This window comes from Neofelis nebulosa, chromosome 7, assembly GCF_028018385.1.
Source record: "Neofelis nebulosa isolate mNeoNeb1 chromosome 7, mNeoNeb1.pri, whole genome shotgun sequence".
NCBI classification, from domain to species: domain Eukaryota; kingdom Metazoa; phylum Chordata; class Mammalia; order Carnivora; family Felidae; genus Neofelis; species Neofelis nebulosa.
Genome location: NC_080788.1, coordinates 115,911,297 through 115,924,574, shown reverse-complemented (window position 1 = coordinate 115,924,574; position 13,278 = coordinate 115,911,297). Strand labels below are relative to the sequence as shown.

The following is a 13,278-nucleotide window of genomic DNA, read 5'->3' as shown; positions in this document are numbered from 1 at the left end:
TTTGCTGCTTGGCCCCTGTTATATTTGAGAAGCTGAATTGTATCATGGTAAGGAGCTCCGTCTCTGGAGCCAGATTACCTGGATTCAGCTCCCAACTCCTACTCTTGATTGCTGTGTAACTTCAGGTTATGTAGCTTTTCTGCAGTGTTATCTGGATAACAAGGACAACAATACACCTACTTCATAAGATTGTTAAAAGGATTAGGAGAGCCCTACACATTGGTTTTTAACATCATGCATCAATCATTTGGGAAAATATTGGTTCACTGAGTTATGCAGATTTTCCAAATCTTGACGCATTTTATCATACATTTTAAGAAATCGTATTTGTTAATATTACCACCAACCTCATCAGAAAAGTCCTTTAAGTATTGAGAAGTAGTCAAGCTCACCGTGATGAATACAAGTTTTTGTTTTTTAAATATGGAATGGTTCACGAATTTGCCTGTCATCCTTGCACAGGGGCCATGCTAATCTTCTCTGTATTGTTCCAGTTTTAGTGTATGTGCTGCTGAAGCGAGCACTGATTACAAGTTTTCCAAAAATCTTGTTTTCACTTGAGAGCTTGAACTTTATCATTGGCTACAAATACTGCCAGTTGTTTTCCTTGAAATGACAAACTCATCGTGTTCATTTTTGAGCAAATATGTGCCACATACCCAACTCTGAATAGCCAGAGTTTGTCAGTTGTTTCTTAAGTATATGGTGTTTGATGAAAAAAGCAGCCTGTTCAGCTCACAATGCAAACTGTCACATATGTGCTTTTCCACAAAATAATCATTGTTCTTTGGTGTGGAGTGGAAGTGTTTTATGTGTGCTTTCCATTTCATCATACATAGTATTAAGATGTATACTCTGGTTGAAATTTGGTAAAATTATTTTCACAGCTTTGGGCCACCTGGGTGGCTCAGTCGGTTAAGTGTCTGACTCTTGAGCTCGGCTCAGGTCATGATCTCACAGTTCGTGGGGTCAAGCCTCACATTAGGCTTTGCTCTGACAGTGCAGAACCTGCTTGGGATTCTGTCTCCTCTCTCTCTCTGCTTCTCCGCCGGCTCGTGCACTGTCTCTTTCAAAATAAATAAACTTAAAAAATTATTTTCAGAGCTTTATCAAGGACATTCCTAAATGAAATTGACATTGGTCTTTTTTACTGCAAGTCTGTGGCAGTTAAGGATACACTGATGACTAGTAGTTTGCTGTACTGCCTTGATTGTCACTAAGGCACCAGTAATTTTACAAAACACCATGCTTTTGCACATCACCATCAAGTACAATGTCAATACAGTGAAAAAGGCAAATAACATTTGACTGTTATTGTGAAAATAGTTTTGACTTTGTAGACTTCCTGGAATTCATGGAACACATTCATTCTATTTTTTTGCTTTTATTGCAATTCTTATAGTGCAAGCTTTGAGATAGTTTGTTTTTTTAAATTTTTTTTCCTAGAATAAAATCTTAGAAATGAGATTCTAGGTTAAAGGGTATGAACTTTTTTATACTTATAAAATACATTTAATATATATTTGCCCTCCAAGATGGTTAAACTAACTTATTCATACTTGTACCAGTTTATTATGAGACTGCATCATGGCTGTTGCTGGGCATCATTTAATTTTTGCCAATTAAGTCAGTATGTGAAAAATACTATCATTTTAAAAACTTATTACTACTTCAGTTCACATATAAGTGGCCTTGATTATTAGTGAGGCTGAATATTTTTATCTTAAGTTTGGGCCATTTTGTAGTCTTTCTGTAGGCTGATTACAGCACAACTGATTAGGTTGCAACTTTCTTTGCTAATATAGTCACATTCTCCTAATACCTTTTGAGATTAATCTCTAGTTACCCTGTTTGCATTTGGGTTTGTTTCAAATCTCAGCCTCAGATTTAGTGCCCCTCTCATGGAGGCAGATAGTAAAGGTATCTGATAATTATTTTCTGAATTTCAGAAGTTTGAACCCTTTTTGACTTTTGTCATAATTGAAGGGGTATCACCTGTGCTATTACTTAACTTTTTTTTAGTTGACTCTTAATACTTGAAACTATATTACTATAATGTCTATCAAATCATAGGATTTATGTGCTATTTTTTCCTAGTAAACATTAATATACATAATTGTTAAAATCATTTTCTACTGTCTGAAGTTATTCAGTGGCCTCTTCTTGCCACACTTTAGGAAGAGCAGGAACTTTGGAATCAGACATCCTCAATTTGAATCCCACTATACCTCTAACTGGTGGTGTGTTCAGTGATAGGTGAGTTTGCCTCTTTGTGCCTCAGTTTCTTTCCTGGCAAATTGGAGATGTTGGAGAATATGATCTCTTAGGTGTCATCCAACTCAATTCTGTGATTCTGGTGTAAAATATTTGTAGATTCCTCTCTCTGTTTCAGCTCAGGCATTAGAGGCATTGTCTAGGGATTAGTGTGCTAGTTTAGGATTTTAAAACCTTAGCTCTATTAAACTCTACTGCTGCTGGTCACTTAATTTTACAGAAACCATTTAATGGGATCCTAGCTGTCTAGTTAGGGTGTTACTGCTACTGTAATTCCTGCTCCCTGTTCAATGTGAAGTGCTTCATTCAAAGCTTCCATCATTGAGGCAAGTCAGTGCCTCACTTTTCGCATCTTTAAAATGGGGATAATGTTTCTGCCCTACTTACCTAATTGGAGATGTAGAAAAATGAGGTAATATGCAGATCAGTGGGCTCAGCTTTCAGGACAAGAGTACTAGGTAAGGGCAGGGTATCAGCAGAAGTTATTACCAACAGATGTTATCCCCCGCTGTGGCTACTTCTATAGTGAAGAGCGACACTCCTTATCTCTCCATACTCACCTGCACCTGCCATTTGATTTTTTTATCCCTGATTTTGGAAGTGCCACTGGACCCCAGTTTTGTGACCTTGGGCAAATCACCCAATCTTAACTTATCCCTGGGCTAAATGAAGCCTGCACTGAGGCCTGCATTCAGCCTACAAAATCAGGTTGCTTGCTTTTGTTGAAAAATTGGAAGATCAGGCAACCTTGAGCTTACTTACATTTCTGTATGGCAATAGCTGGCTGGAGCTGAGTAGTGTCTTGTTTTTTATTTTATTTTATTAAAAAAATGTTTTTAATGTTTATTTTTATTTTTTATTTATTTTTTTTTAATTTTTTTTTTTAATGTTTTATTTATTTTTGAGACAGGGAGAGACAGAGCATGAACAGGGGAGGGTCAGAGAGAGGGAGACACAGAATCTGAAACAGGCTCCAGGCTCTGAGCTGTCAGCACAGAGCCCGATGCGGGGCTCGAACTCACCGACCGCGAGATCATGACCTGAGCCAAAGTCAGCCGCTTAACTGACTGAGCCACCCAGGCGCCCCAATGTTTATTTATTTTTAACAGAGAGAGACAGACAGACAGATTCAGAGACAGAACATGAGTGGGGGAAGGGGGAGAGAGAGGGAGACACAGAATCTGAAGCAGGCTCCAGGCTCCGAGCTGTCAGCACAGAGCCGGACGCAGGGCTCGAACTTACAGACTGCGAGATCATGACCTGAGCCAAAGTCGGACGCTCAACCAACTGAGCCACCCAGGTGCCCCGTGTCTTGTTCTTTTAAAAGGATTGCATATTCTCCAGTCTGCCCTTTATTCTGGCAGGTTTTATTCATGTGCTTTGCTGCCTGGCCCCTGTTGTATTTGAGAGGCTGAATTGTATCATGATTAGGGGCTCCATCTCTGGAGCCAGATTACCTGGATTCAGCTCCCAGCTCCTACTTTTGATTGCTGTATATCTTCAGGTTATTTAGCTTTTCTGTAGTTTTATCTAAATAATAAGGACAACAATACCTATTTTATAGGGCTGTTAAGAGCATTAGAAGAGATACTACAAACATGTAAAACTCTTAGGGTAGTCCCTGGCCTGGAGCAAATTTAGCTGAAGTTAGCTATTGTTGGAGTTTAAGTAGTATATAATGGGCTAACATTTCTGTAGCTCATACTGTGTATCAGGCAATCATCCAAGCCTTCCACATAACTCTATCTCATTAATCCTACCATAATACTATAAAACAGGTGGAGTTGTTTTCTCAGTTTTGCAGACGAGAGGATACAGTTGAGAGAGGTTAAGTACCCTGCCTGGAGGCACACAGCTAGTATGTGGTAGCAACATTGGGAGTTGAACCTATGCACTTGTATTCTAAGGCTGTGGTCTTGAATGTTGTGCTGCCTCATGCTACATCTAGCTTTAAAATAGGTCTAATTATACAAGTGGCAAGCGCGGGTAAATGGTGATTATTGCTTTTAATGTTTTTGTAAGTGATTTGAGGAGGGTATGCATATCAGTATCCCGAATTTGTATATGACATTCATATATAAATGCCCTTCAGGTAAGTGAAATGCCAAACCAATAAGGATAAACTGCAGGCAACTCTTTTTGTCTGGGTGGAGTGAGTGAGCAGAAGAGTGATAACTGACTTTCCTCAAAGTAGGTAAATATAAACTAGTACATGAAGGAAAATAACAGACTGCTTGATGTGCTTCAAGATATTCAGTAAGGACCTGAGAGTCATGTTAGTGTCTTATTTGAAGGTCAAAAAGGCCAGCAAACATTTCAAACTCAATTAGCATAGCTCTTAAAAACAAAATAAAAGAAAACAAAATAACAGGTGTTGGTGAGGATGTAGAAAAGTTGGAAGTCTTGCACATTGCTAGTGGGAATGTAAAATGGTACAGCCACTGTGGAAAACAGTATGGTAGCTTCTCAGAAAAGTAAACATGGACTTGACATATGATCCAGGAATTTCATTTATGGGTGTAGACCCCAAAGAATTGAAAGCAGGAAATTGAACAGATACTTGTACACTCATGTTCATAATAGCATTATTCACTAGAGCCAAAGGGTGGGAGCAAGCTATCACCCATATGTGGTGTATACATAAAATAGAACATTATTCAGCCTGAAAAAGGAAATTCTGACACATGCCACAGCATGGTGAACCTTGAAGACATTATGATGAAATAAGCCAGTCATAAACGGACAACTTTTGTATGAGTCCATTTATATGAGGTACCTAGAATAGTTGAATTCATAGAGACAGAAGTCATGTTAGACAGAGTTAGAATCGTGGTTGCCAGCAGGGAGGAGGAAGGCAGGAATGGAGAATTATTATTTACTGGGTACAGAGTTTCAGTTTGGGAAGATGAAAAAGTTCTGGAGATGGGTGGTGGTGATGGTTGCCCAATAATGTAAAAATGTGAATGTATTTAATGGCACAAAACTCTACACTTAAAAATGGCTTAAAAAAAATAAAAGCCAGCAAAATGCTAGGCACCTCTAGGCAAAAAAAATTGGGAGACAAAATGGAAAATGCTTTTCTCCTGTGTAATGAATGCTGTAGGGCAGATTCACTTGAAATTCTAAGTAGTGGTCTGGCCTCTGCACTTTGGTAGGAGGGATACAACTTGGTTTTAGGCTCCAGGCCTAGCCATGTCTCTCTGATTCTCATCTGGAAAAAAGGGTTGTGTAATCTTTACCTCACAAGCAAAGATGTGTGTGAATGAACGTCTATACAAATGCTAATTATTTTCAACTTTGGAAAAATAGCAAAGCAGACTTTATTTCCCACTCACTGATGTGGCTGGGCTGTGTGGCACACAGGCTCTGCCTCTGTGTCTTCACGCTGCCTCTTACAGCTCAGGAGAGGGATGGTCCATACAAAAAGAGGTTTGGCGTCACAAAGCAGCGGTTACATTATGCGCACTGAAAAGGAGTAAATAGGCTGAAAAGAAAGCCAGGCGGAATAATTTTCCTCTAGTCCTTGCAAGTTAAAAAGGAAAAAAAACCCAAAAACAAAAACAAAAAAACAACTGCAGCAACATAAAAGGGTATTAAGTAAAATTGCTATTTCCAAGAAGTAACCTCTGTTAGCCATTTTGCATCTGTCCTTCCATGTACAAATTTGTGTATGTTTTTCTTTCATTAAAATGTATCGGGGTGCCTGGTTCAGTCAGTAGAGCATCCGACTCTTGATTTCGGGGTTGTGAGTTTGAGCCCCATGTTGGGTGTAGAGATTACTTAAAAATAAAATCTTAAAAAAAATGTATCATGCTATTCATACCCTTATGCTACCTAGAACAAGAGTTGGAAAGATAAGGACAAATTCATGAATGATACGTGTAAGAAACTAGAACATTTTGAGGGGTATATATACCTAACATATGGCACACTGGCTAAGTGTTTTTATATGTATTTTCTCAATACACACAACAGCCCTGTGAGATAGTTGGTATTTTTTCATTTTACAATCATAAAACTGAGGTTAGAGAAGTAGAATAACTCGCTCAAGGACACGTGGATGGTGTGCTCAGACACTTTTATTCCAGAGCTTGTACTTCATGTACCCTTCTGTAGCACCACCTTTGCTGCCTATCAGAGATGAGACCCTGGATCTAATCCCATTCTGTTTGGTTTTTTAAAGAAAATAGTGTTTTGAATAGTTAATACAGTCACTAACACTTAAAAAAAATTTTTTTTCATGTTTATTTATTTTTGAAAGAGAGAGAGAGAGAGACAGAGCGTGAGTGGTGGAGGGGGCAAGACAGGGAGACACAGAATCTGAAGGACATTCCAGGCTCTGAGCTGACAGCACAGAGTCCAACACAAGGCTCGAACCCACAAACCGTGAGATTGTGACCTGGGGAGAAGCCAGATGCTTAACCAACTGAGCCGCCCAGGTGCCCCTTACACTTTTTTAATCCATGATTATTCCATGTCAGTACAGACAGAACTGCCTCATGTTTTTTGTCTTTTTTTTTTTTGGCATCATAATACATGGTACATACATGAACAGTAAGCTGGTTTTTGCATTTTTATTGTGGTAAAATATACATAACACAAAATTTACCATTTTAACCATTTTTTTAATTAAAAAAAATTTTTTTAATGTTTATTTATTTTTGAGACAGAGAGAGACAGCGCATGAACAGGGGAGAGGCAGAGAGAGAGGGAGACACAGAATCTGAAACAGGCTCCAGGCTCTGCACTGTCAGCGCAGAGCCCGACGCGGGGCTTGAACTCACGGACTGTGAGATCATGACCGGAGCCGAAGTCGGACGCTTAACCGACTGAGCCACCCAGGTGCCCCTCATTTTAACCATTTTTAACTGTAATGTACAGTTCACTTGCATAAAGTACTTCACACTGTTATATAATCATCATTACTATCCATCTCCAGAACTTTTTCATTTTGCAAAATTGAAACTGTTCCTATTATATAACAACTCCGCATTGTCCTGCTACCCCCCCACCCCAACCTCAGCCGCTGGCCCCTACCATCTACTTTATGTCACATTAAAACAATAATTTTAACCAGACTTCTATTGATGGATTTTTAAATGGTTTAGTCTCTTGCTCTTCAACAATGTGCTGCAGGAGTAATTGATCCTGAGTTTCAGAATGCTCTCTCAGTTCCTTCCTATGCTTGGCTGACTTTCTGAGGAAGCCCAAAGCAAATTCTTTTTCCTTGTGGGCCTTAGCTTTTTTGAGCTATAAAATAAGAAGAATGTTAAATAATTACTTTTGTTACAGTATGGTGTGAGGGCTTATATAGTTTCTGCTTATAGCTCAGGATCCGTTGAGAAAGAGTGCTTTTTAAGTATAGTTTTTCTGTAACTACAAAACTGCTGCCACAATGTGATTATAGTACATTTAGGGATGAGTTAGTGAGTTTAATGCAGAATTAAATCAACACAATAAGACCAGCATCAGAGTAGCTATGTTCTTTTGGGGTTCTCAGATGGATTGAAGCTAGGCAAGCGTCTGTGAGGAAACCAGGCCTAGAAACCCTGTCCTCTGCTTGTCCCTTGCCTGGTACTAGTGCCAAGCAGAAAGTCCTTGCCTTCCTAAGAGGTCCCTGTGCTCCTTCCACAGAAGCCCTAGAGAGACTGGGGCCAACCTCACAGAAGCACTTGACTGCCAGGCTCACAGAGCCAGCTTAAAGGATCGGACTCTTCACTTCGATTCTTTGCGGGTCCAACAGTCTCTGTGCATGGAACCATGTAATTAATCTCTGCTCCCCCCCCCCGCCCAGTGTTTGTTTATTTTTGACAGAGTGCAAGTGGGGAAAGGGGCAGAGAGACCGGGTAGAGGATCCAAAGCAGGCTGTGAGCCCACGTAGGGCTTAAACTCACAAACTGCGAGACTGTGACCTGAAGTCGGATGCTCAACCGACTGAGCCATCCAGGTGCCCCATCTCTGCTCTTTTGAATTGATTAGATGATTCACAGAGAGAGAACTATAGAGTTTTTTCAGGTTCTGAACTGATTTATCCTTATTTTAACAGCCATCCTTTGCTTTGTGGGGGGTGGGCGGGGGCAGAGAATTGGCCACAGCTGTTGCTGTTATTCTTTCTCTACTGACTTCAAAGCAGCCCAGCAATTTCAGGTGATGCCTCAGTTTGCACCACTGTGGTTTTTGCCAACACATGGTTGAAAAGTATTGTGTTGGCACAGAGCTCTTAATACCTTGCCTAAGGAAATATGTGTGTGTGTGTGCGCGTGTATGTGTGTTGGCCGGGAAGAGGTGCACCTTACATCTTCTGACATTAACCTTGAGGGCAAAGTAGAAGCAGGCCTTGCCATAGCCATAATTTCTGCCTCAGTGATTCCAATCTCTTATGGACTTGGGCTGTCATCATCATGGCGAGTAGTAAGGACACATCGTTTTAAATGGTCCCAAGGCATTCTACAAATAACCATGCATTTTAAATTACTAAGTATTTATTTGGCAAAAGTAAATCATTCTTTAAATGTCTAGAATGAACACTGAAGATAATGCTGTTTGGATGATGGGGGATGACCCTTAGCTGAGAATGGTTATGTCTTTGAGTGCATAGATGTAGATAATATTTTCTTGTTTATTAAACTTTTTTTTTTAGAGCTACTCTAACTCAGGAGAGGCTGTGCTGCCTTGCATAGGGTCTGAATAAATAAATAGAAGTGCTACCAGTTTTTCCTTTGCCATGAGTATCCCAGCCCATCCTAGAGAGTTTTGTTTTCTTTTTCTATCATGAAAATTTTAAAAATCCAAAATGTTTTGGGGCACCTGGGTGGCTCAGGCTGTTAAGTGTCTGACTCTTGATTTCGGCTCAGGGCATGATCTCACGGTACGAGTTCAAGTCCCACATCAGGCTCTGCTCTGGCAGTGTGAAGCCTCCTTGGGATTCTCTTTTTCTCTGCCTTTGTACTGTGCATGCTCTCCCTCTCTCTCAAAAATAAACATTAAAACCAAAACAAAATAAAAACTTAAAAAATCCAAAATGTTTTATTTTATGGAAATGTTGAAGCACTCACAAAAGTATAGTATACCCATCCATAATAAGTACCAACATTGGGTGCCTGGGTGCCTCAGTTGGTAAGCGTCTGACTTTGGCTCAGGTTAGGATGTCCTGTTTCATGAGTTTGAGTCCCACATCGGGTGAGCTCAAGCCCCACTTCCAATGAGCACAAGCCCTGCTTCAGGTGAGTCCCTCTTCTCTCCCTCTTTCTCTCTCTCTCTCTTTCTGCACCTCACTCACTTGTGCGCTCTCTCTCTCTCTCTCTCTCTCAAAAAAGAAAAAAGAAAAAAAAAATTACCAACATTTTATTAATCACCTATCCTGTGGTGCTTGGCTGGCTCGGTGAGTAGAGCATGCGACTCTTGATCTCAGGGTTGTAAGTTTGAGTCTCATGTTGGGTGTAGAGATTACTTAAAAATAAAATCTTAAAAATCAGGGGCGCCTGGGTGGCGCAGTCGGTTAAGCGTCCGACTTCAGCCAGGTCACGATCTCGCGGTCCGTGAGTTCGAGCCCCGCGTCGGGCTCTGGGCTGATGGCTCAGAGCCTGGAGCCTGTTTCCGATTCTGTGTCTCCCTCTCTCTCTGCCCCTCCCCCGTTCATGCTCTGTCTCTCTCTGTCCAAAAATAAATAAAAAACGTTGAAAAAAAAAATTAAAAAAAAAAATCACCTATCTCCCCCACTTTTTTTTTTTTTTAATGTGTATTTATTTTGAGAGGGAGAGAGAGAATCCCAAGCAGACTCTGTACTGTCAGTGTAGAGCCCAACCTGGGGTTTGATCCTGAACTGTGAGATCATGACCTGAGCCGCAAACTCAACCTACTGAGCCACCAGGCGTCCTCCCCCACCTTTTTTCTGTAATATTTTAAAGGAAATTCCAGACATACTATTTCACCTACCTTAGTATGTATGCATCCCTAACTGATAGGCACTTTTTTGTTTTTTAACAGCACCACAGTGTCGTTGTTATACTTAAATTTTTTTTTTTAACATTTATTTTTGAGAGACAGACACAGCACATGAGCAGGGGAGGGGCAGAGAGAGAAGGAGACACAGAATCTGAAGCAGACTCCAGGCTCTGAGCAAGCTGTCGGCACAGAGCCCGATTCAGGGCTCGAACCCACAAACTGTGAGATCATGACCTGAGCCAAAGTCTGATGCTCAACTGACTGAGCCACCCAGGTTCCCCGATATGCTTTAGAGATGTAACAATATTGGGGCACCCAGCTGGCTCAGCTGATAGTGTGACTCTTGATCTCAGGATTATGAGTTCAAGCCCCACGTTGGGCATGGACCCCACTTAAAATTAAAAAAGAGATGTAACAATATTTCCTTGATACCATAAAGCATAAAGAAAAGTATAGAAATGAACAGAGTAATGTATAGAATTGTTAAATAGCTATATTGTACACCTGAAACTAATATAATACTGTATGTTAATTATACTGGAACTTAAAAGAATTTTTTAAATAGATACCAATTGGATTTGACAAAATGTTGACAATTTGTTAAATTTGCTTGTAGTCTGTTTTTATTTTTTTTAAAGAAACAAAACTTTACAGGTACAATTGAAGTCCTCTTTAGTATATGTGTGTTTATCAACAAACTATATGGTATTATTTTGTATAGTTAAAAATATGTACTTAATGTTATCTTTTACATATCCTTCTGAAACTTGCTTTATTACTTGCCATTAGGTTTTCAAGATTTATGTTGGTACACATATATCTAGTTCATTTTAACTGCTGTATGTTGTTCTGCTTGGTTTAGATTTAATTTGTATTTGTATTCCAATGGAATTTATTAGTTTATATATTGATGGATATTTGTATTATTTAGAATTTCGTTGTTTGCTATTGTAAACAGTGATGCAGTGTACATCCTTGTACATTTCCTTGTGTCACTTTGTAAGAACTTATTTAAATTATAATTTGCATTTTCCTGATTACTATAGAGGTTGAGATCCTCTGTAATATCTTTTGGCTATTTTGGTTGTCCTCTTCTGTGAGTTATCATATTTGCCTCTTCTCCTAATGGTTTTAAAAATTGATTTGTAGGAATTCTTTGTATAAGCCATTGTCCATTTTGTGTATTGCTAGAATCTTTCAATTCAGGGAGTCTTTTCCTGGTCCCTGTTTCTGGTCTCTCAGTTTACTATAGTTTGGTTGGCCTCTGTTTTTATTCCTATGCTCCCCTGTTTTATTCTAACTTGTACATTTTTCAGTTATGTTACCAAGGTAGAGAATCCCTTCAGTTGTCCATTAGGTGAACTGCTTTGTCATTTATGGTTAATTTTTTGTTCTATAAGGCAGGCAACCTAGAGTAGTGATTAAGAATGGAGGCTATAGAGTCTTAACTGCTTGCTTTTGAATCTCAGCTCAACCACTTTACTTACTGTGCGACCTTGGTAAGTTACTTAACCCTCTTGTATTTGACTTTATAATCTATAAAACCCACGAGGGCAGAGCTGTTATGATCCCAGTTGTTTTTTTTTTTTTTGATGAAACTCAGGCTTAGGGAGATTAGATTAGAAACGTGAGTAAGTAGAAGAAACATGTGGGCTTCTTTATCTTTTGAGTTTCCACTTTTGATAGAGACATGGGCACAGAGAAATATTTCTGTAACACAGGATACACAGGAGCAAGAGCTATGATAGGTACCTGACCTGTGACTTCAGTGTTGGGAAAAAACAGAGTAGGAACTATGGAGAAGTAAAGTGCCCACTGCCTGTATGAATCTATTATTAGGGTAAAAAACTCCTTTGTGTCACTATTCATTAAAACAAAACAACAAAAACCCAAACCTTTATTTTTTTTGACTTTAACTTATAAGAGATTTGAATTTTTTATTTTTTTTTATTTTTTTATTTTAAAAAATTTTTTTTTTCAACTTTTTTTTTTTATTTACTTTTGGGACAGAGAGAGACAGAGCATGAACGGGGGAGGGGCAGAGAGAGAGGGAGACACAGAATCGGAAACAGGCTCCAGGCTCCGAGCCATCAGCCCAGAGCCTGACGCGGGGCTCGAACTCACGGACCGCGAGATCGTGACCTGGCTGAAGTCGGACGCTTAACTGACTGCGCCACCCAGGCGCCCCGAGATTTGAATTTTTTAAAAAGATTTTAAATCATCTCTACACCCAAAGTGGGGCTTGAATTCACAATCCTAAGATCAAGAGTCCCATGCTCCAGTGACTGAGCCATCCATCCATCCTAAGATATAGAATTTAGATAACCATCCCAGGCCAGAGAATTCATAGTTGAAATAGGCAAATCATAAACACAGAACACAAGGCCACACTTAAGGGATCAATTTGGTAGACAATGAAACACTTTGGAGGATGACACAGAACTTGATTTTGACCAACAATGAAAGAAAGAAGGAACTTAAGCAGCAGAGGCAGCTTCTTTCTAGGGGAGGGAGAATAAATTTGACTTGGCTACTGTATCTTCTATTGATTTTTAAAATTACATTATAAAAGGAAACATGTTTCTGGCAAAAGGTCAAGTACTACAGGAAGGTGTAAAGTAAGAATTAAAATATAAGATACAAAATTTCTCGAGTCAACAAAACTAAAAGACAGTCTGTGTGGGAGAAGATATTTGCAAATGACATATTTGACAAGAGGTTAGTATCCTAAATCTATAAAGAACTTATCAAACTCAACACCCAACAACTAAATAATCCAGTTAAGAAATGGGCAGAAAACATGAACAGATATTTTTCCAAAGAAGACATCTAGATGGCTAACAGACACATGAAAAGATGCTTAACATCACTTTCAGCAGGGAAATACAAATCAAAACCGTGATTAGATACCACCTCACACAGGTCAGAATGGGCAAAATTAACAACACAGGAAGCAACAGGTGTTGGCGATGGTGTGGAGAAAAAGGAACCCTCATGCACTGTTGGTAGAAATGCAAACTTGTGCAGCCACTCCGGAAAACAGTATAGAACGTCCTCAAA

The 13,278-nt window shown here is 39.4% G+C and overlaps 1 protein-coding gene and 1 non-coding gene across 6 annotated transcripts in view; one reads left to right on the top strand and one right to left on the bottom strand.

Moving 5' to 3' along the window:
- Window positions 1–13,278, top strand: part of DCAF5 (DDB1 and CUL4 associated factor 5) — a 108,363-nt gene that overhangs the window by 14,363 nt on the left and 80,722 nt on the right. The gene's annotated exons all lie outside the window — the stretch shown is intronic.
- On the bottom strand, window positions 418–524 carry LOC131518324 (U6 spliceosomal RNA). Its single transcript, XR_009265015.1, has one exon. It is a non-coding gene; the product is annotated as a U6 spliceosomal RNA (small nuclear RNA).